Below are 23,304 nucleotides of genomic sequence, written 5' to 3' on the forward strand. Positions count from 1 at the left end.
CACACTGGTGAATATTAAAATGTTCATATTATGTGTACAGTGTCTTATATAACACAGTCATCAAATACCTGTGGTTTTGTGTTAATCCAAATAGAGGCATGATGGTCTTTACTTTTACTTATTCATATCTTGCTATCTCAATTTCAGTGAAAAAAGAGGTTTCTCAGAGGTTTGTACTGAAGCTAGAGAAAAGGATGATGTGGGAAAGAGAGTTATCGAAAAGTGGCTAAGAAATTGGCACTCTTGATTCAATCTTTACCATGATAACATTATTAATTTGATAGTTTTAGAAAATCTCTTTTTATAGGTATATCTTGCATATGAACCTAATTAAACCGTTGGCCATTAATATACTTGATTTCTATCAATGTTTGGATTTTCACATATTATTTGATCTTATGAGACAATATTTAAAAATTGTGTCTGTTTCAAGTAACACTTTTATTGGTAGTGTGAGACTGATGAAGAAGCTCTATAGAAGCTTCTTCAGAAATCTGCATGGAGAAATCTGCATGGAGACTCATCTCTCTCTCATCCATTTTCCACATGGCTCCCAGTGTGTTCTTCTTAAAATGTAAATGGTCATATCACTTCCTGAATATAACTATGTAATAGCTGGGTGACTGGGTGGCTCAGTTGGTTGAGTGTCTGACTCTTGATTTCAGCTCAAGTCATGCTCTCACAGTTTGTGGGATCGAGCCCCACGTCAGACTCTGCACTGACGACACAGAGCCTGCTTGGGATTCTCTCTCTGCCCCTCCCCCACTCGCTTGCATGCATTCTGTCTCTCAAAATAAGTAAGTAAACCTTAAAAAAATAACTATGTAATGGCTGTCTTTTACAACAAAGATAAATTCCAATATCCTTAATAGACTATTCAGTGGTTGTCAAGTTCTGGCCTTTATTTATGTCTTCAACCTCACACATCACTATTACCTAATGGGTTCAGGCCCTGATTGGCTCATCTCTGCTGTAGGTCCAACACAAAGCCTGCTATTCCACAGGCATGTGAGAAATACAAATCCAAGCATGTCAGCAGCAATGGCAGCATACCGCTGGAATTTCCGTCTCGTCTATCAAAGCAGACAAAGCAACCAAAGAAACCAGAATACATTGAAAATGTATATCATAAAGTCAAGTAGCCAAGTATTTTCATGAACTCTAAAATATGAGAATGAGTTACCAAATAACAATCACCAACAAAGCACGGATCACATTATCAACTGGGCGGAAGGAAATGGAAGGAAAGCCATGAAATGTGGGGATAGAATCTAATCATTCACACAGTCTCCCTCTGAAACGGGCCTACATACTGTGTGGGAAGCCACGCGAGCCAAGAATGGATGAAAAGAAAAGTGGTTTTGATGGCTTTATTTGGCTTGTGATTATCTGGAAAGGCCTGACGATAAAGAATATTTGAATCTAAATATTAAAAACATGCACCAATATTTTCAAATGGTGTTACTTGATTATTATTAATTTAGTAATTATTATTTACTGATTATTCATTTATGATTAATAAAAAAATTAGAGGGACATCGCTGCTCCTCCAAAAAAAGTAAATAAGTAAAGCTAGCATATAAGGGAACAAAAGTCAGATTGACACCAGAATTTCCAATAACATCTAATAACATATTTAAAATATTAATAACCCTAATAGAAAAAGTTTTTAAAGGAAGAGTAAAATGCTCAACAACCTGATAGAAAAGTGTGCAGGAAATAGGAACAGACAGTTCACATTTCAAAAGGAAAGGAGACAAAACAATCAAATGGCCCTAAAACACATGAAAAACCTTACGCGCCATGAAAGTTAAAACTATGTGAAATAGAATTTCTTGACATTATTTTTTTTTTGTAAAAACCTGAATTTGCCAACATATTCTGTTGGCAAAGCTGTGGGGAAACAGTTTTCTCTCATATATTGCTGATAGCAATGCCAAAGGATATAAGTGCTAGGGAAGAGAATTTGGCAATATCTAACAATATTAGATATGCATTTTTTCTTTGAGCCAACAATTTCACCAGCAAAAACCTATAATAAGGGCACGCTGTCAAAAATATGAAAAGTTGTACATACAAATCTATGTGTTGGAGCAGTATTTGCAATAGTAAAAACTATGGTAAGTTACACAGCGGCATACTATGCAGATATGAATGAGGGATCTTTGGATAAACTCTTATGATAAAAGCAAGGTAGAGAAAAGTGTATGTAATTTGCTACTGTTTTTCTGCAAATATGATCACTCTTCAATAAAACAGTAGCAACTAAGCTACTACCTGAGGATGTGATGTCTTAGAAACCCACATTAAAATGCATACCAAAGATACCTGAATCAACAAATTCACAATTTTTACAAATGAAAACCAAGACAAAAACTCATTGGCCACCTTAGCAAGAAGCTAGAACACCTAGTCTCTATTTTGAAAATCAAATATCACAACTGTTTTTCCTTGTCAGACTAACCAAAGTGTTGAGGGGAAATATATTATTTTTATTTCAGAAGGGTTATAGATAATATGTGAAGGAACAATGATAAAATTTTAATATTAACATTTCACAACCCCTACTTAAATAATAGATCAAGACAATACTCATCAGTAGCTGTTAACATCACAGAAAATGAGATGATAAGGTAATGTGTGCATTCTGGTGGAAATACAATAAACCAACTATGGTCAGGCCATAAAACCTAATATGAATCTAATACAGTTTCTGGACGTAACTGCCAATTTAGGAGAAATACAAGGGGTAGAAGAACATAATAAATCATCATGGGGGTCCTCCGTGGCTTAGTTGGTTAGGTGTCCGACTCTTGATTTCAGCTCAGGTCATGATCTCATGGTTTGTGAGATTGAGCCCTGCCTTGGGCTCTGCACTGACAGCACAGAACCTGCTTGGGATTCTCTCTCTCCCTCTCCCTCTACCCCTCCCCTGCTCATGCTCTCTCTCTCTCTCTCAAAATAAATAAATAAACTGAAAAAAAACATCATACATTCAATCAGTAAAATTCACATTGTGGGATTCTCCAAGGAAAAATGAACTGCCGTATTAAACACAGACATTGAAAAAAAATTTAAAAAAACCCAAACAGTTAAAGGAGGGAAATCTATAAAGTTAAAAAAAAACACATAAAACACATGTTGAATATCTGCAATACATGAACTTTATTTCATCCTCATTAAAACAAAAAATATAGTAAAAATATGAGAGGTGATAGAAGATATTTGAACCCTGGCTGGATAGTTTATGATATTAAGGAAATGTTATTATACTTTTAGATGTCATGTGGTATTTTAAGAATGCTTTAGAAGAGCCATATTTTTCAAGATGTGCAGTGAAATATTACAGATGAAATGAGGTGATATCAGGGGTTTGTTTCAAATCAATCTAGTTGTGGTGAAGTTGGGGGGTATCGTTAAAATAAGACAAGCCATGACTTAGTGATTCTTGAAGCTAGGTGAGGGGTACAAGTTTATTATATTCTCTCTGCTTTTGAATGTATCGGAATTTGTCTGATAAAAACTCTGGAAAAAGAGAAAGAGAGAAGATAATGTGTGGAATTAAATTGAACTCATGTCCTACATCATCTATTTATTACTGCCATCCATAAATATCTCTTGCTCGGGGAATGCTCACTCTAGATTAGAACATGACTCATAGTAATAGCCACTCAGACATTCAGGTGGGAGAAGTTCCCACAGTCCTACAGCTCCACCATCAAGAACACCTGGCCTTCTTTCTTGCAGTAGGTGTGGGTAAATAAATAAATAAATAAAACACATGAGAATCATACAGGGCTTTTTGCTGCCCGAGCCAGAGAGTAGCAATATCCCTTCTGCTCACGTGACATTGGCCAAGACTAGTTACATGGCCTAGCCATCTGCCAGGATTTTGGAGATACGGTATCTCACACAAGGAAGGAGATTGATGGGAGTGGATGTCGGTGGCACCACCAACATTGACCACGGCATTTCAATGGATCTTCTTATTACGAAGCATTTTAGAATGTATTGTCTCCTACAATTCTCCCGGCAGTCTTGAGAGACTCCCATAGGCAGATATTCTTATTTAAACCTGAAGGAAATGTTCAAAATCTCTTAAGTTCACTCAGTGAAGCAAAACATATATTCAGAGCTCCTGACTTAGAACATTTCTCCCCATCGTATGTGTTTGTGTAAGAATTAAATAGGTTTGTATATTGGGAAATCACTTCATATGCTGCAAAGCATTAAGTGAGTTAATTTCTCTCTTAAGGAAAGAGACTCATTAATGTTGCTCTGTGCCATATGTGGGGGCAGCTTGGTATGCCCTGGCAACTAGGTGCTGAAAGGTGTGGTGAAATCTACTCATTATCAGCTGGCCAACTTGCCATGGACCCTCCCTTGCCAGAAAGAGGCATGTACCTTCCTTTCCAATGACCGGCATTTGCCTTCTCTTCTTCCGTCAATGTTAACAGCTGAGTCTATAACTTGAAGTCTCAATCCACTGGAATAATTAGCCTGAAATAGTCCTCCGTGGTGCTCATGGAATAAATAGCCATAAGCCAAGCAAAGTGTTTCCAGAGGGAAGAGCCCCACAGCCATTCCCCGGGCCCATGTAGCAGATGGCAGCCTCCTTGGTGCCCCATAGAACTGGCTAGCACCAAGGATTTCTGGTCCTTTACGGAAACAGAAAGGCAAGCAAGAATTTGTTTGTATTGTGTTTATAGGGAGAAGTTTTTCCAAAGAAGACCTGCAGAAGTGAGCAAACAAAAACAAAAACAAAAACAAGGCTCACAATGGACACAGCATGGTCACTGTCATTTGTACAAGTTCCAGGCACAGTATAAAGCCACAGAGTGAGTGAGAGATAAGAAAACTCCAGCTTCATTGAAGGACTCCCCACTCTACCTACAGATCAAGGACTTTCAAGTTTCTAGAGCCTTACTGACAGTTCACCCTCCGGCCAAGAGTCTGTGATATTCTTGCCTATATTTATATTTATTTAAGTTTGTATTTAAATTCAAGTTAGTTAACATATATAAAATTGGTTTCAGGTGTAGAATTTAGGGATTCATTACTTACATATAATGCCCAGTGCTCAACACCAGTGCCCTCCTAATGCCCATCACCCATTTAGCCCATCCTCCCCCCTCCTCTCCAGCAACCCTCAGTTTGTTCTCTATGGCTAAGAGTCTCTTACGGTTTGCCTCCCTCTCTGTTTTTAACTTATTTTCTTTTTCCTTCCCTTCCCCTATGTTCATTTGTTTTATTTCATAAATTCCACATATCAGTAAAATCATATGGTATTTGGTTTTCTTTGATTTATTTCACTTAACATAGTACACTCTAGTTCCATTCACACTGTTGCACATGGCGAGATTTCATTCTTTGTGATTCATCCTTTATCCATTCATCGATCAACGGACATGTGGGCTCTTTCCATAATTTGGCTATTGTAGACAATGCTCCTATAAACAAAAGGGTGTATGTATCTCTTTGAATTAATATTTTTGTATTCTTTGGGTAAATACCTAGTAGTGCAATTGCTGGGTCACAGGGTAGTTGTATTCTTAATTAAGGAACCTCCACACTGTTTTCCAGAGTGGCTTCACCAGTTTGCATTATCACCAACAGTGTCTCTTACCTGTATTGAGAGATTTTGTCCAGCATATAAGTACCAATGATTTTTATCGCCTATTAAAGCCTTCTTCCATTCCTTTAGGTGTGAGAAAAGCCGCCTCTCCACAGTTCCTAAATATCCCCCAATGAGCTGTGCTTAGTTACTATCTTCTTTAAAAGAAGAATCACTTGGATTGCACTTCACTTTTGACATACTTGTCTACGTTTCTTCACGTAACTTTCCAGAGGAAGGGCGTGAGATTTGCTTTTCTCTCTGTTTAGACCGTATGCCACACTGATGATTAATAGTATAGACCAACAAATTTGTACTGAATAGATAATCCTGTGAACAATGGAACAGAAAATGAATGAAAGGAAAAAAGAAGTCCTTAAATAGAAAAGATGAAATCTCAACGATGGCTCGCAGAAACTTGAAACCCTTCCCTTAAGAAAATGAAAATGTGGGGTGCCTGGGTGGTTCAGTCGGTTAGGCGTCCGACTTCGGCTCAGGTCATATTCTCACGGTGCGTGGTTCGAGCCCCACGTCGGGCTCTGTGCTGACAGCTCAGAGCCTGGAGCCTGCTTCGGATTCTGTGTCTGCCTCTCTCTGGCCCTCTCCTGCTCACGCTCTGTCTCACTCTCTCCCTCTCAAAGATAAATAAACATTAAAAAAAAAGAAAATGAAAATGTGCGTGCTTAGCTTACCCAACCAAACGATGTTAGTACTAAGTGTATTCTGAGAACCCTGAAGGCTTCTTTTGGCTAACATTCACTTGTGTTAAAGAGAGAGAAACACATTCTCCCTCATCCTTCGCACTTTAGTGCAAATGCCCAGTGGTTTTGGACTGTCATTGTTGTGCCATTTATTGGCTGGAGAAAATCACCCCATTCGAGAGTTAGGGCACAACAAGCCTGACTGAAGAATGAGATATGACTCTTTGGTGGGGTAAGCAACGTGCCTTCTGAATCTGGAAACCAGTTGTCAAGTAAGCGATCATGCTTCTTTTTCTAGTTTCTCTCTTTGCTTAATATATGTTTTCAATTACTAATCTGCTAATGAAATTTTCATAGTGACATCTGGGTTTTTTCCCCCATGTAATATTTAGCTTGCTTAGGACTTGAGTTGTGACCTCACATTTCTTCGATCTCCACAGAAACCAAAGGAATGACTTTTCATATTGTTGCTGGTGAATTAGTACTTGTTTGTAAATCGATAGTATGAACAAATTATGTTCCTAAGGGTTAAGAACTGAGGTTGACTTTGAATGTGAGGCATTAATAATAAATAGTCTATATGTACAATTTTGATTTTCCCGTTGACCTAATAGATATGAAAATCGCTGTCATTTTAACTTTTAAATTTTTTTAATGTTTATGTATTTTTGACAGAGAGAGAGACAGACAGAATATGAGTGGGGGAGGGGCAGAGAGAGAGGGAGACACAGAATCTGAAACAGGCTCCAGTCTCCGAGCTGTCAGCACGGAGCCCAACGCGGGGCTCGAACTCACAGACAGCAAGATCATGACCTGAGCCAAAGTCGGTTGCACAACCGACTGAGTCACCCAGGTGTCCCTCATTTTAACTTTTAATAATTGGGCAATTTATAATACAGAATTTTATTTCTTTACTACCCATTTATTTTTACATTTTAATACTATTCTAATCAGAGAATATGAGTCAAAACTTGTTGAGATTTTACTTGTGTGTGTGACCTCCTCTTGGTGGATACCTACTATTTTAATCCCTTAGTTGCTCTTTTCATTGGAGGCTCACTTCCTTCTTATCTGGGAGTGGCTGATTTTGCCCTTGACCCAATCAGCTGCAGGGAGAGGCCACATAGGTCAGACTTGGCTGATCAGGGAACTAAAACTTCACGGCCATGGTGAATGACTGATAGTAAGGAGCATGATAAACTCCAATCATAACTCTGGGATTTTTCTCTTACATGTATTAGAAAAGATTCTTTCTCCACTGAGGTCGATAACACTGACAGGACAGAAGATGGATGACGTTGGTCATCTTGCTCATCAAGTAGAGAACCTAGATAAGAGTGAGATAGGCAGAGGGTCAATGCCCTCCTCTGAATCCCTTATTCCAGCTGTGAGAAAGCAAGCAGCACCTCTAGACTCCCTGTTCACATGACCAAACACATTTCCTTTTATTTGTTAGCCTATTTCAAATAGGATGCTGTCAACTACAATTGAAAGAATCCTGATAAAATGTCTCTGGAATTTTGTTGTTTCTGATACATGTTTTCTTTCAAGTACTCACATCTATACTCTAGTATAACCAATGGTTTTTGGAATTGTGTCATAGTTTAACTGCCATCATTTTCTTCTTCGCAGTATACAAAGTGATGACACGTCTTTCAGCGAATGGTCTCTTAGAGCACTTGAAATATTGTTGAATGGAATCAATGTTCTGTAAGCATACCACATAAGCTGGAAAAGAAAATACAGTTGACCCTTGAATAGCATGGATTTGAAGTGCACTATGTTCAGATTGTGCTTTCAAGAAATGCAGTACAGGACTGTGAATGTATCTCCTCTTCCTTGGGAGTTCCCTCACTTTTTTTTTTTTTCTCCAGCTTACTTTATTGTAAGAAAACAGTATATAATATAGATAAAATACAAAATATGTGTTTATCAACTCTTTATACAATTAGTAAGCTTCCAGTCAAAAGTAGGCTATGAAGTAGATAAGTCTGGAGGGAGCCAAAAATTATATGGGGATTTTTCACATTTTTCAGTGCCCTTGACACCCACATTCTTCATGGGTCGGCTATACCTTTTCTAAAGCTGCATTGCCCAATACGGTAGTCACTAATCACTTGCTCTTTGACCACACATGTGGCCAACTTCCGTTGCGATGTGTTCTAAGTATCAAGTTTTAAGGATTGAGTTAAACAATGTCAAGTTGAAAACAGACTTACCCCATAGCAGCAGTTAGCTACGTAGTCTCCTGTCTATGCTCCCCAAATTCTTGAGTCAGTTATCAAGAAAAGAACCAGAGTTTGCTTTCAAAAACTTCAATCTTACTGTCACATTTCCCCGCATAAGATAATCCTCTAATAAATTATCCCTAACACTGAGAGTAAAAAGCAAGTGATGTGCTCTAACCTAGAAGCTGCTCCTGGTCTGCGACCGGTCCGTCTGGTCTACTCAATCATGTCCTGCCCCTCTCCCCTGCTTACAGCCTCACACTAACCACATGGTGTCCTATCTGCCCACATCTTCTAGTCTTTGACCTGGTCCCTCCATCCTTCTCTCCTGGTCTCTGCTCAAGTGTCACTTGCTTAGAGAAGCCATTCGAGACCAACCTAAGTTAAAATAGCATATCCTTCATGATTTATGTCCTTTTCTCACTTTTAAGGTTTCTTTGGAACACTTATTACAACTTGTTATAATAGTATATGTGTATTTGTTCGATTTTAAAAAATTTGCCTTCTCCCATGAAAATGTAAGTTTCTTGGATATAGAAAAATCCACGCATCTTAATTAGCCACGATAGCCCCAGAACAAGGAAACGTGTTTACCACTTAGAGATTTAATAAACATGGGCTTAATCAATTAATCATCCAGAAGTAGAATTATTGACTGGCAATTCACACACATAATGATCTTTGCTACACTTGGGGAAATTATCTTCAAAGGTGGTTACACAAAATCACTTTCCAAATAACGCAGCATTAGTGGTGATTTTCCTCATTCTTGTGGCCGCTTATTATCAGCAGACTTTTTCTTTTCTTTCTATTTAATGCTTATTTATTTATTTTGAGAGAGAGAGAGAGAGAGAGAGAGAGAGCGCATGAGTGGGGGAGGGACAGAGAGAGAGGGAGAGACAGAATCCCAAGCAGGCCCCGTGCTGTCAGCACAGAGCCCAACACGGGGCTCAGTCTCACAGTCATGAGATCATGACCTGAGCCGAGATCAAGAGTTAGATGCTTAACCGACTGAGCCACCTAAGTGCCCCTCAGTGGATTTTTCATTGCTGCAAAACAAATGGGTATAAAATTATAACGGGTATAAAATTATTTTTCATTTTATCTGTCTCTATTTACTATGAGGCTGAGCATCATTAGGTTTCTTGGCCTTTGAAGTCTTCTAATTTGTGGCTTAATTAGAATATTTAAGGTTTTCAGAATATTTAAGGATTTACATTTTCTCATTCATTGTAGGAGCTTTTTTGTATAGCCTCAATATTAATTTGTTAACAGGGGCATGTGTGCAAGTATGTTATGCAAATATGCAGGTGCTTTCTAATGTAAAATGATTTGGTTTTTCCCCCCTTTTTGTACTAAATATAGAAAATTACTTATTTATTTTCTTCTAAAATTTAAAGATTTTTTTAATGTTTATTTTTGGAGAGAGAGCACAAGAGCAGGGGAGGGGCAGAGAGAGGGGGACAGAGGGTCTGAAGCGGGCTCTGCACTGACAGAAGAGAGCTCAATGCGGGGCTCAAACTCACGAACCGTGAGATCATAACCCGAGCCACAGTCAGACACTTAACTGACAGAGCCACCCAGGCACCCCTAAAGATTTTCTTTTCACGTATAGAAATTTAATCAACTTTGGAATACATTTTAGGATAGGACCTAAAGTTGAAATGTAGATTTATATTATTTTTATATGCAAAAATATCCTACCCATTGGCTTGTGGTTTCATATCTGACGTATATCTCAGGTACATGTGAAATCACCACGTATCAGTAGGTCTGTTTCGAGATTCTTTATTGTGTTTCATTGGACCGTTTATGTCCACTCCCTGCCGTATGATTTTAGCATGATTGTTTTATATGAATTCTTTGTGATAGAAAAAGTTCTTCCTCGTTATTTCCCTTCCAACAATTTTTTGTTCATCTGGAGAACTTACACATCCATATACGTTTTAGGTTCAGGAGACACATGCTCGGAGAAAACAAAAACAACAAAAAAAATGAATAGAATCCTAATTAAACAACAGTCTAATTTGACAAGAATTGACACCATTAAACCAGAGACCCACTGAAATTAAATAATAATAATAACAATAAAGATAGTTTCTGACACCAAAATCTATAAACAATTTTTGGTAAACCCAAGATAGACATTGTGAAGAGAAAAAAAAAAATGTTACGGCTGACTTGGACCTTCATTTACCTGTCCATTACTCTATGTTCATGAACATATTTCTCTTCATTTAGATTGTGGCTAAAAGGAACGGGCATTTCTATATGTTCTTCAGCAACTGTGGAGGGATGATTATCAGGAGGGACCAGGGAGAAGTCTTCTGTATCTTTCCAATTATCTCAAGCACTGAATATATATTGGCATAATAAGTAGTTAATTACTGCCAGAGTCATACAAGCAGGCCACGTCTTTACTTTCTACCATCTATTAACAGTCTATTCTTGATAATAGAGAGAGGTTTACTGAACCTATCTATTTGAAGCCTTAACTGCAAGCTTCATTTTTGTATGGAGAACATGTCCATAAATTCATGAGATGGGGCAATGCTGTCTCATCCCTGACCTTCCTGTGGTGCTAATATGAGAGGACTTGTATTCAGCTCTTCCCAAGCTGGAGGGTCACCTGCAGGAAAAGTGGGAGAGGGTGATCGTCCATTCAAGTTGAAGATTTTTTAAAAAGTCATACCCACAAGGCATAGAGCAGTGAACTGGGGAATATATAAAGCATATGATTCTGAGAAATTGAATTTTCATTGCAGATATTGTGAGGAGATAAAGTTCCTCCCTGAAAATATATGCCCATCATTGCAGCGACAATATGAAAATGATATTAAAGCAACTCTAGAACATCATATGATTTCTATGGAGGGAGGGAAAGTATCATTTTTTGTTCTTTGTAATAAATTGGTTCCTTTAATTTTCTTTTGTGCCAGGAGTGACGGATGATTACAAATTTGATCACCCAAACATTGGGCTGATTTTAAATTATAACAGTGAAGGAAAATAGGAATGCTTTCCTTTCACCCCAGGGCAATTTTGGAACACAAATCGTTAAACGGAGTTCACTAATTTCATAGAGAAATGCCAACATTTTTCTTTCACCCCAGGGCAATTTTGGAACACAAATCGTTAAACGGAGTTCACTAATTTCATAGAGAAATGCCAACATTTTTCAATTACATTCCACTAATCTACGTGTTTTTAAAACTTTAATAAATGCTTAAAATTCTATCCCATTATAAAATAACAAACAGAACAAGGATCTAAATGAAATGGAGGTTGCTCTAAGAGCAAGAAGGTAGTGAATGAATAAAATTGGAAATAAAATAGAAAAAAAAAGTATTACCCAGAGGAATAATATTTATTATTCTGCCGCAGGCTATTGATACTCATGGCTTTAGATTTACTTTCTTGACATGGATGTAGGGTAAATGTAATGTAAAAACATTTTACAGATTGAAGGAAAATATTGTAGGTTATGAATTTGGAAGATTTCTACTTCCCTTCAATTAATGTTCTCTCTCTCTCTCTCTCTCTCTCTCTCTCTCTCTCTCTCTCATACACACACACACATGTATATATACATATATATGTTTATATTTCTTTATATACATGTTTTTGTTTATTTGTTTTTAATGGGGACATTTCATTCTCAGGAACACAGACAGCCTTGTTTACATAGAGAGAAATCCTCAAAGCCACTACTGGGAAGCAAAAGGAAAATGCAAAAGACAGCAACCTTCGTTGGCCTCATGTCTATCACAACTGTGACCCAGGCCACACAGGGAGCAGTCTGGTTCTTGCCATACCTCGTGTCAGTGAGGAAGGCTATGCTGCTCTAACTTAGCACCCGGGGCTCTAGGCTTCTCTGATCCCTTCCACAGTAGAAGTGGATGGGATAGGGCAGTTTCAGGAATTAGACATAAGATGTTTCATTCTCTAGAGGAAAGGTCCGTCATAGATGGTACGAGAAAGAGACAGAGGTGGTGTCAGGACCCAGAATAGCCCAGGCAGGTTAAAGTAATTCCCATATATTCCATTAGCACATCTTTAAAGGCTGACCTAATAGCACACAATTTAAGTAAAGAGTATAGTTGTTTTGCAGAACAATTCAAGGTATGTTTTCTAGTCCACATCATTCCTCTACCAGGAACCATTCAAATAAATACAAAACTGCTGTTTGCTAGGTGTGTAAAGGCAGGTTTCCACACAATTCTTCTTCCTGCCAAAGTGTTACTCATGCTATAGAAATTCTGAAGAGAATGGAGCTCAAGGAGAGCATGTTAAGAAGTAAAAAACATTCCCAAAGTCATCTGAGTAACTATAGTTTGTGTTGTCATCTTTTGTGGGTGACTAAATTGGCACAGGAGACCAGTTAAAGTCTCTGCCCAGGATGGCATGCTGAGTCCTCTAAGATATGAGTAGTTCATAGGCTCTTGTAAATTAAGGATGACATAATGCTAATGCTGAATTATTTATCTGGCTCTTCATTTTCATCAAGGATCTTGTTTCTGTTTGTAATTAATGATCGTCCAATACTAATCGTAGGTATTCTGTTCTCCCAACCCAGGCAAGATACACTGGGGAAAGGATCATGCTTTTATGAGATCATCAACAGTTTTTTAATGCTTTCAGTTTTGCGTACAGAAGAATACACTGACTCATACCTCCCATGCTGGTTTATCCTCTGGCCTTTTTTTCCTCAGGATATCGTTTGGTAATTTTAATTTGCTAACACATCAGAAAGCTACCATTCAGACTAAAATAGCAATGGGTCTTTCAGAACCATCTTTTCTGTGTGATGCTTAAATATGTGACCCTTAGCTTTAATCTAGAGATATATTTAAAACATGCATGTATACAAATTTGAGTTCTCAATTTGCTGTGTAAATGTGTGAGGAGACTTGGTTGTTTATGGATTTTATCATCTTCTGTGTAAAATACCACATGGAGGGAAAAAAAATCTTTCAAAGTTTAGTCTAAAATATACTGAAAATTATAATATCAATAACAGCAAAGCCTCTACCCTTGAGAAGCTTCTTCATTTCAGTCATGCTACTAAGAGCTTTTTGATGGACATTAGACCTCTGCCCTAAAGGAGTCAAGACTACATTCAAGTATTTCCTTAATCATCATGAACATTTTGACACATCATGTAGCAAAGATATCTCCTCCTTTTTGTCAACGCTGTTTTCTCTTTTCAACGTGTGTGTTGTTTTTGTAAGCTTCTTTAATGTCTTATTTGAAAACTGATGTGGTAACATAAATGTTAGTCGATTTGTTTGTATTACCTGGTTTTCTGCTTTATTGCATTTCGTGTAATTAGATCAGAGTGTAGTGAAAAAATGCAGCATTTGAAGTAAGGAGATTAACCTATAACTCTCAGTTATGAATGTGAAAGTAAACATTCTAACAAAATACTAGAAAGCCTACAGAAATTGATGGATTTTATAGGAATTGAAGTTATGGGGAACTAGAGATTTTTCCTGGGAATGTTAAGAATCACTTAATATCCAAATATGTGTTATGATATTATACCATACCAGTCGGTCCTTTGGGAAATATCATTACATGCTATCAATTTGTGTTGAAATGATATTTTACTGATTTTTCCAAATGGTGATGCTTACTTCTGCTTCCACACCTATTTTGCTTCCAGCTCAAAAGAGCAATTTCCTGAATTTTGATTGGATTGACACAAATCTATTGAATCTATTTTTTCTCATCCCAAAATATCCATTGGATATGATTTCTAGGCCAAACCCTACTCTAGCCACCAGGAGAAGGAAAATTAAATGCTATATGGATGGTCCCTGTTCTATTGGAGCCTATATTATGTAACAAAAGGACTTTTACAGGTTAACTAGTCCAGTGGTTCTAGACATCTGGCCCTCACACCTGAGCTGAGTTAGCTCCCCAAAGCTCGCCTGAGGAAAAAGTTAAACTATAGATTCCCGATCCCCAGAGCTAGTGAATCCAAATCCTCAGATGCGGAGTGGAGAAATCTGTATTTTTTCAAGGTAACTTGGATGAAGTGTCTGGGGCCATTGGCTAGTCATACTTTGCATCTAATGCATCAAATGGTTCAACCTATGATGCCTGAAGAGGGTAATATGTAGAGAATATGAGACATAAGAACGAGGGACTTGAGTGGCTCGGTCTGTTGGGCATGTGACTCTTGATTTCAGCTCAGGTCATGACCCCAGGGTCATGGGATCAAGCCCTGCATCAGGCTCCACGCAGAGCATGGAGCCTGCTTGAAATTCTCTTTCTCCCTTTCTGTTTCCCTCTGCCCCCTCCCCCACTTGTGGCCTCTCTCTCTCTTTCTAAAATTAAATAAAAAAATAAATAATTAAAAAAAAAAGAAACTTGAAGCCTAGAAGAAACCTCACCAAGACTCCAAAGTCACAATTTTTTTCTTGAGGATCACTTCATTATGTGCTCTTCCAAATATTTCCTTCAGAGTCAGAAAACACAAAAACAAAAACAAAGTTAGGTCTGAAAGATATTTTGATTATGTATATCGACTTATTAAACTGAACGTCCTCAAGGCTCATGGGAACCTTACAAGATACACAAAGCAAAAAGATGCCAGTTGTATCCACCTCGACACTGGTCAAATCCCAGCTGGAGCTGAGCAGACAGCTGGACTAAGTCAACCTGTGGTTCGTTCAGAATTGCAGCCAGGGTTGTCACAGTATTGAACATGGCATTTTGTTGCATGAGGAGTAACCAAGACGTTAAGATGAGGGGTTTTTTTTGGTCCATAAAGGTGACAACACATCTGAGCTTGGAATCGGATCTCGGCGCTCGTACTTACCAGATGCAATAGGCATAGAGCTTCTCCCTCAAACCCCCCTTCAGGCTGACACACACATCTCTAGTTACCAGGCGTCTCTGGGCCATTCTCTCCATCCTCCGATTCCACCCCCCTCAAGGCTATGTCTTCTCCAGTGGGCGGCCCACGGCCAGTGGCAAGCTGACATGGTGTACATATGTCCAGCACTTCTGTCTCATTTGGGACAGCAGGGAAGGGCCACCCCAGGTCCAGATCTCCCCACAGGAACAGTTGAAGCCTCACTTGAAACCCTTGTAGGTCTACTTTTTCCTTCTGCCCAGTCCTGCTTTCCTTCTTCCTCACTGTGTACCTCCTGAGAAGACTCCCCAAGGCAGCCACCACATACAGCTCTCGGCCTCAGAGGGTCCTTCCAGGGAAGCTAATATAACACACTAGATGTGTACGATTTAACAAGGCAACATCTCAGTGCTCTGGTTTCCTCATCTATAGCGTGGGGAATAAAATAGCTTCTGGAGGATGAAATGAGAGAAACCATACACACACACATGCGCGCGCGCGCGCACACACACACACACACACACACACACACACACGGTACATAGAGATGATTCAGTGTCTATATGTTTACTTATTTTTTTAATGCTTTAACATATACTAACGTATACTAAAACAATCATAAGTTGGACAGTTCCTCGATCGCTAACTCTACAATGTATAGAACATTATTAGATCCATGATCTCATGAAAAAGCACTGATTTTCTGCTGGGAAGATAGCAACCTTCCCCAATTAGGAGCTTACGGAGAGCTTCCTATGTATCCTCTCCGGCTGGAAAAGAAGATTGTTATTTCACGACATTGTTTCTGTGGTTAATTGAGGCTTTATTTATCATTCTTATTTTTTCTCAAAGTTGGCATGGGAATGGAAATAATTGGAACGAATGGAAAATAATTAGAAATCTGTTTCCCGGTTAGCTACATTTTTCTCCTTTTGGGAGGTAATTCTATCCATAGGTAAGCAAAGAGGAGTAATTTTTTTCGGTTTTAAGATGAAGGATGAACCAATGCATCAGTGACCAAAAGCAACAGTGTGGAAGGAAGTGGGGAAAAAAGGGAAGTATACAAATCAGAGGGTAAAGAAGAATCAGAAGAAAATAGGACTGGGGTACCTGGGTGGCTCCGTTGGCTGAGTGTCCGACTCGTGGTTTCAGCTCAGGTCATGATCTCACAATTTGGGAGTTCGAGCCCCATGTCAGGCTCTGTGCTGACAGTGCAGAGCCTGCTTGGGATTCCCTCTCTCCTTCTTTCTCTGCGCCTCTTCTGCTAGTGCCCCCCCCCCCAAAGTAAATAAACTTAAAAATGAAATGAAATGAAATGAAAATGTTAAAAAAAAAAAAGAAGAAAATAGGGCCAATCAGCTTTAAACTGGACCATAAATCACAAGTTTATTGTTTGAAGTGAGTTTTTGCAAAGGGTTGAAATGTAAAAATAGGATTAGCCCTCTGAAAACAGAGAGAGTGTATTTTATGAGCTGGGTGCCCATCAACAACTAATTGAACAAGACGTTACAGAAAACAGTGCATGAACCTCTCCGTAGTCCTAACCATGGTCTAACGCTTTCGGCTTAAAGGAATTAACTTGTCCAAGGCCTCAGAGCTAATAAAAGTCAGAGCTAGTATTGAAATTCAGGTCTTTTATTCCAAAATTCGGCATGATGCCTCACAAATCTACTGTATACATTATATCAAATGTTCCTCCCTGTGGAACACATTAGCGGGTACAATATTTTTATAGAGCATGTAAATAAAAACAATGAATATGAAAGCACCTAGCATGTCCCGCCCTTGGAACACAGACACTCAGCTGAATACCTGTTACATGTAAATGCATGGTTGCTTCCAGAATTGTATCAATGCTGTTCATGCGCTCTTAGGTAACAATTGGAAAGACTAAGTGACCAGCAATTCTTTGATGTATGATCTGCAAATACAGAGTTGCAAGTTCAATTGTAATATAGATCCTTCTGTTGTGGCTTTGCGATAGCCTGGCTAACCTCAATCTACATGTTCCTAAAAGGCCAGGGTTGTCTGTTTCTGTACCGTACGGTGTCTCCCCTGGGTCCTACTGTAGGAAGTACCCGCTTCAGCAGGGCTTGTGAGTTCAGAATCCGATGTGCTTGAGCTTGTGATCTGGTTCCAAAGCACATTAGTTTTATCGCTAGGTCGTTTCACGTTTTTGTGCTTCAAACCTTCACTTACAAGGCAAAGGTCACATCTCTCTCAACAAGTGTCGTATGATATGCGCTAAATAAAAGCAGTATGGGGGCACCTGCATGGCTCAGTCGGTTAAGCATCCAACTTCGGCTCAGGTCATGATCTCCCGGTCAGCGAGTTCAAGCCCCGCAACGGGCTCTGTGCTGACAGCTCAGAGCCTGGAGCCTGCTTCAGATTCTGTCTCCCTCTCTTTCTGCCCCTCCCCCGCTCTGTTCTGTCTCTCAAAAATGAATAAATGTTAAAAATTTAAAAAGAAATATGAAATAAGATTCATAGTAACATTTCAATGACCCTCACTTTCTTCTCCTCTCCCATTTGATAGGATATGTATATATACACATGCATATGTGTATAAACATTTCTATGTACATATAGAATATGTACGTGTATACCTTTAGTAAACATTAGTTTCCACCCCTTTGTAAGTAAAAAAAATAAAAATATCAAACCATAATTTTACACCTAAATACATATTTTCAATAAACACATTAACCCTCTGATTTTAAAGGCGATTGGTCACCACTTGCTAAAAGTCGATTTTATTCTTTCTATTGCAGGAAATATAATTTCTCCTATTGAAATAGAACAATTTTACCTATCTAAATGGCAGTATCATAGTAATTTTCTTTTTTGATTGTGCTAAAGCCCCAAGTGGGTTTATTATTCTCAGAACAACATGTACCCTCACCTTTAATTGAAGGGAAATCTGTGGCTCTTGACTGACCATTTCTACTCCCAAAATGTAAACTCTAAACAACCACGTAAAACATTCACACTCGTCGCTGAGATTTTCCAGCATCGCTTATTTATTTTTTTTCCCACAGCTCAGCAAAAGGCTTGTGAGAACCATTTTTTCCCTTTGCTACTTTTCTCCTAAAATATTACAAAGGACTCTTATATGACCAAATTTATTCTCCCGTGGATGGATTTCTCCTCCCCCACCCCCACCCCCATCGCTAGATAAAAAAGGAAACACTTTCAGATGAAAACACGAGTGAGAGAATTCTCTGCTTTCATGGAAACTGCCAGCAATGGTATTGTAAACACATCTTGCATTCGCTCTTTCTAATTTTCCCTCAGTTCTTTCATTTTCTCTTTGTGTTTGGAGGAACTCTAGGCTCTTTTCAGCCAGAGAAAAATTAACACCGAACGGGGTGTTTCAAATACAGACATTTACATTTCAATGTCCTGTAGGGGAAGAAAGAAACGCAGCAGTGAGGAAAGGCAGCGCAGTGCCTGTGTGCCCCCCCACCCCCCAGATGTCTGCACTTTGTGTTTCTTTTAGAATAAACCCTGCCCTGGGCCCAGGATGGAAATCGGATTGCTGGAAACCAGGGCACAAACTGGTATTCGGTGCAGAACTGCCGGCCTTTCGTAGCTCAGATTGCCACCCCTTCACCAACCATTAACAGAGAGTCCACGGCAACGAATCTGCCCCATCTCTGGAAAAGGCTCCGGAGTCATGAGCTCGTGATGTAGCCAAGGATGTAAACACGAGGCCGTGTGAGAGGTGGATACCATTTTTCCCTCTCATTGATCTCTCACTGCAAAGCTAATGGGGAATCAGGGGCCATACAGAATGCTGGACTCCATCAGAGGGATCACAGAAATACGGTCGTGGAAACATGTTTCTATGTGCAGGTGTATCTATAAATTGGAGCACATAAAGAATAGTAGTACTGTTTCAAATGCATATTTAAGGGGCGCCTGGGTGGCTCGGTTGGTTAAGCATCTGACTCTTGATTTCGGTTGAGGTCGTGATCTCTTGGCTTTGTGGGTTCGAGCCCCACGTCTAGCTCTGTGCTAGCAGTGAGGAGTCCGCTTGGAATTCTCTCTCTCTCTCTCTCTCTCTCTCTCTCTCTCTGCCTCTTGCCCACTGGCGCTGTCTCTGTGTCTCTCAAAATAAGTAAATATACTTTAAAAATGCACATTTAATTTATATAGCGTTTAATTTTTGCTTAAACTTTATCCGAGCTATACAAGCCCACAGTTTAAAGAGATTATCTTGGAGGAATTATTGGTTTGGGGGAGGGTGTAAGGGTTGCTCGGGGGTACTGGGAATGTGCTATTTCCTGAGCTATTTATAACTTTTCTAAATGTGTTTTCTTTTTTGATAATTCATCTTACTTAACCATTTTGCATTTTTTGTTTATATATTATACTTCAAAAATATTTTCAAATTCTGATTAGAACAATCCTTACACAATTTTTTTAATGCACGGTAAGCCCTTTGTGGGAGAAGGTAAAACGCACTGATTCAAAAACACAGGTCTTGGGGCACCTTGATCTTGACTCAGGTCATGATCTCCTGGTTTATGGGATTGAGCCCTGCATTGGGCTCTGTGCTACAGTGAGGAGTCTATTTAGGATTCTCTCTCTCCCTCTGTCTCTCTCTCTCTCTCTGCCCCTCCCCACTTGTGCACTCTCTCTCTCTCAGAATAAATAAACAATCAAAAAATAAGTAAAAACGCAAGTCTTTATTGCAGGATCATCTACCTAAGTTTACCCTATGGAAAAAAAATCCTAATTCTAGTATCTTTCACTCTTTCCTCTTGGGCTGATTTTCTAGGACAGATTGTGGTGCATCTCCTAACTGAAAGGCAGAGCTTTATCACATTCAGGGAGCAAAGTTCCTCCCTCAAATATGAAAGGACTATTTTCATACATACATGGACCTTTTTAAAAATTAATAACATCTTTATTAAGATATAATTCAGGGGCGCCTGTGTGGCTCAGTCGGTTGAGCGTCGGACTTCAGCTCAGGTCATGATCTCGCGGTTTGTGGGTTTGAGCCCCACATTGGGCTCGCTGCTGTGAGTCTAGCAGCACAGAGACCACTTCAGATCCTCTGTTTCCCCTCTCTCTGCCCCTTCCCCACTTGTGCTCTCCCCAAAATAAATAAATATCTTAAAAAGATATAATTCACATCACAATACTTTTTAAAGTGTACAATTCAGTAGACTTTATCATTCAACTCAATCCTTACCACCTTGTAAAGTTAGTATTAATATCACCCCCATTTTACAGATGCTGACACGGAGGCCAGGAAAGGTTAAATGACTTCCCAGATACCTTAAATGAGAGTATAAATATAAAGTAATAAACAGCATGCATTCAACAAGGTAGACACTCAAATATGAATTATCTTTTCCTTTTATTACATAATTAAGGGGCAGTTTGGAGATTGTCATAATATACCAATCATTATATAACATTGATTTAGTCTCTGTTCAGTTCCAGGCATGTGTGAAATCCTAGGTGACAGTAATGAATGGTCATTGGCCCTGCCCTCAATAATACTCGCAGGTGCCTGAGGAACTCAGAAACATAACTCATAACAGTTATCTAGTGATACTTTTATCTGCTTCTAGCACAAAGGGTAAGGTAAAGAAAGCAAGTTGGAACCAATCGTTCAGTACAAAATTATTATTTAAACCATGGATTCTCTTAAGCAGCATGTTGACATATGAAAAGAGCAAAACATTGATCGCTCATGGAGCTTCCTCTCCCAGCAGAGAGACACAGCCTATGACCACACACAGTAAAATGGATCATATCTGGTTTCTATGGGAAATAAGGGCCCAGCAAAGAACAAATCACCTCCAGTGGGGACTAGTCTGAGATGACTAGAATTAGTACTTACAGGACGGCAAGAACTTAGAAGCTTAGAGAAGCGAAGTGGACACTTAAGATAAGAATGTGTTTAATTTTACTCACTGACCCATGCCACGCTTATTTATTAGGCATATAAAAAATTCTAGGCATGAGGAAATCACAATAGGTACAAAGATGAATAAGATATGATTTCTGCGTGAGAAGAGCTCTTCATCCAACAGGAGAGAAATAACGACATAGACTGAGACCAGGGTAATGACTCTCGGTGAATGAATCCACACATGTGGGGGGGGTCGAAGAGGGCCCTTGATGAGAATTTGGCCCTCCAGGATCAATGGCCCTCAGATCAATGCAGGATAGTGGATTAGCTGTATTACTGCTTATGGTATTAATGCTAATGGTTCTTTAGGGGAGTCTCAGCAGCCAAAATCAGCGGGGACAAGTGCCAATATGAAATAAGCAAAGTAGAGGCAGAGGCAAAACGCAGGAGTGGGCTGAGATGTGAGTCGAAGGAAGTATGCTGGCAACAGAGCGACAAAGTACCGAGGGGTTCTTGCTGGAGCCGGCGTGGTCCGCTCAACTGCTATTGATCGATAGCTTTTGGGGCCTGGACGACAAGCCTGCCTACAAATAAAGAGTCAGGACAGACGTTTTGCTGGTGGTCTGAGCGGTATTCTCTGATCAAATAAGGAGACAAGTCAGTGTTGTCGGTCAAGGGGACGGGAAAGACTTCAAAGAGGAGGTGATGTGTATATTGGCCTTTGAAAGTTGGATAGGTTTCTGCGGGTGGAGAACAGGGGCAAGAAAGGTCACTTTGTGCAGGGCGCACAGCATGCTCAAAGGCTCAGGGGCCAAGGAGTGCGTGGCTCCCTGGGGCATTCAGGGAATATGAGTCTTCTGGCTTTTTCAGCCTATCACATGAGTGAGAAGAAACAGTGGGGTATGCTGCTTCCACAGAATTTCAAAGAACTCTAACTAGATGTGGGGCTTTATTGAAGAAATGCTGTATGTTTTTTCTTCGTTTTTCATTTGTATCTATTTTCCCTTTAGGTCCAAAGAGGGTTAAGCTTTATACATTTTACAAATTGAATGGACTTCATTTTTTTTTTTTTTAAAAAGAAGGGCTCACCAGTGGTGGGATGGCTAATTTTATGTGTCAGCTTGAGAGGGGTGCCCAGGTAGGTGATTGAACATTATTCTGAGTGTTTCTGGAAGGGTGTTTTCCAAAGAGGTTAATAATTACATTAGTAGACTGATTAAAGTAGACTATGTATGTGTATACACACACATACACGCGCGTACACACACACACACACACACACACACACACACACATGCATACACACTATTGGTTCTGTTTCTCTGGAGAGCCCTAATACAAATGCCAAGAACCTCTTTTCTGACCCACTACCCAGCCACTCTTTATCCAGCTATAAGCCTTATGCTTTTAAATACCCCAGCATTTCACAAGTCTGAGATGAATCTGTGGGGCAAGAAACACATTAGGAAATGTTTAGGAAGTGCGAAGTGCTCTCGCAGCTTTCCTTGGGGAGGGGGAATTAGCGCCCTGATTTCTTCACAAACATGTGTCTACTCTCATCACAGCACAGATAAAATCGCTCAGGAATGTGAGCGATTGCAGATCTCAGTCCAGGCCCCTGCTCCATTTCCTGCTCCTTGTGTAATCAGAGGCAATGACTTCACTTCAGAAGCCTCAATGTAGTCTTCTGTAAAATGGGAGTGATAAAGGACTTGCCCACATGTCCAGGTAAGATGAGGTATCCAAACACTTGTCGTGTGAAAAGCATTGTAAATACCAGCCCCTTCCCTGAGTCTGCCTCAGTGTGGGATTGTTTGCCCTTCCTTCCTTCTGTCTGTACGTCTATGACCACCCCCACGAAGAGAAATGCATAGTAATTGGAAGAAAATCCTCTTTGTAAACCTTTGGGTTTCATTTGTCTTCTGAGCACGGACCAGTTTCAGTCATTCCCTGGTTTATAGTCATTGGAAACACTAAGAATAAACTTTCATTATCTATGGCCAGGTGTTTAATACACGATACGGTCATCA

The sequence above is a fragment of the Panthera tigris genome, chromosome A3, assembly GCF_018350195.1.
Source record: "Panthera tigris isolate Pti1 chromosome A3, P.tigris_Pti1_mat1.1, whole genome shotgun sequence".
NCBI lineage: Eukaryota > Metazoa > Chordata > Mammalia > Carnivora > Felidae > Panthera > Panthera tigris.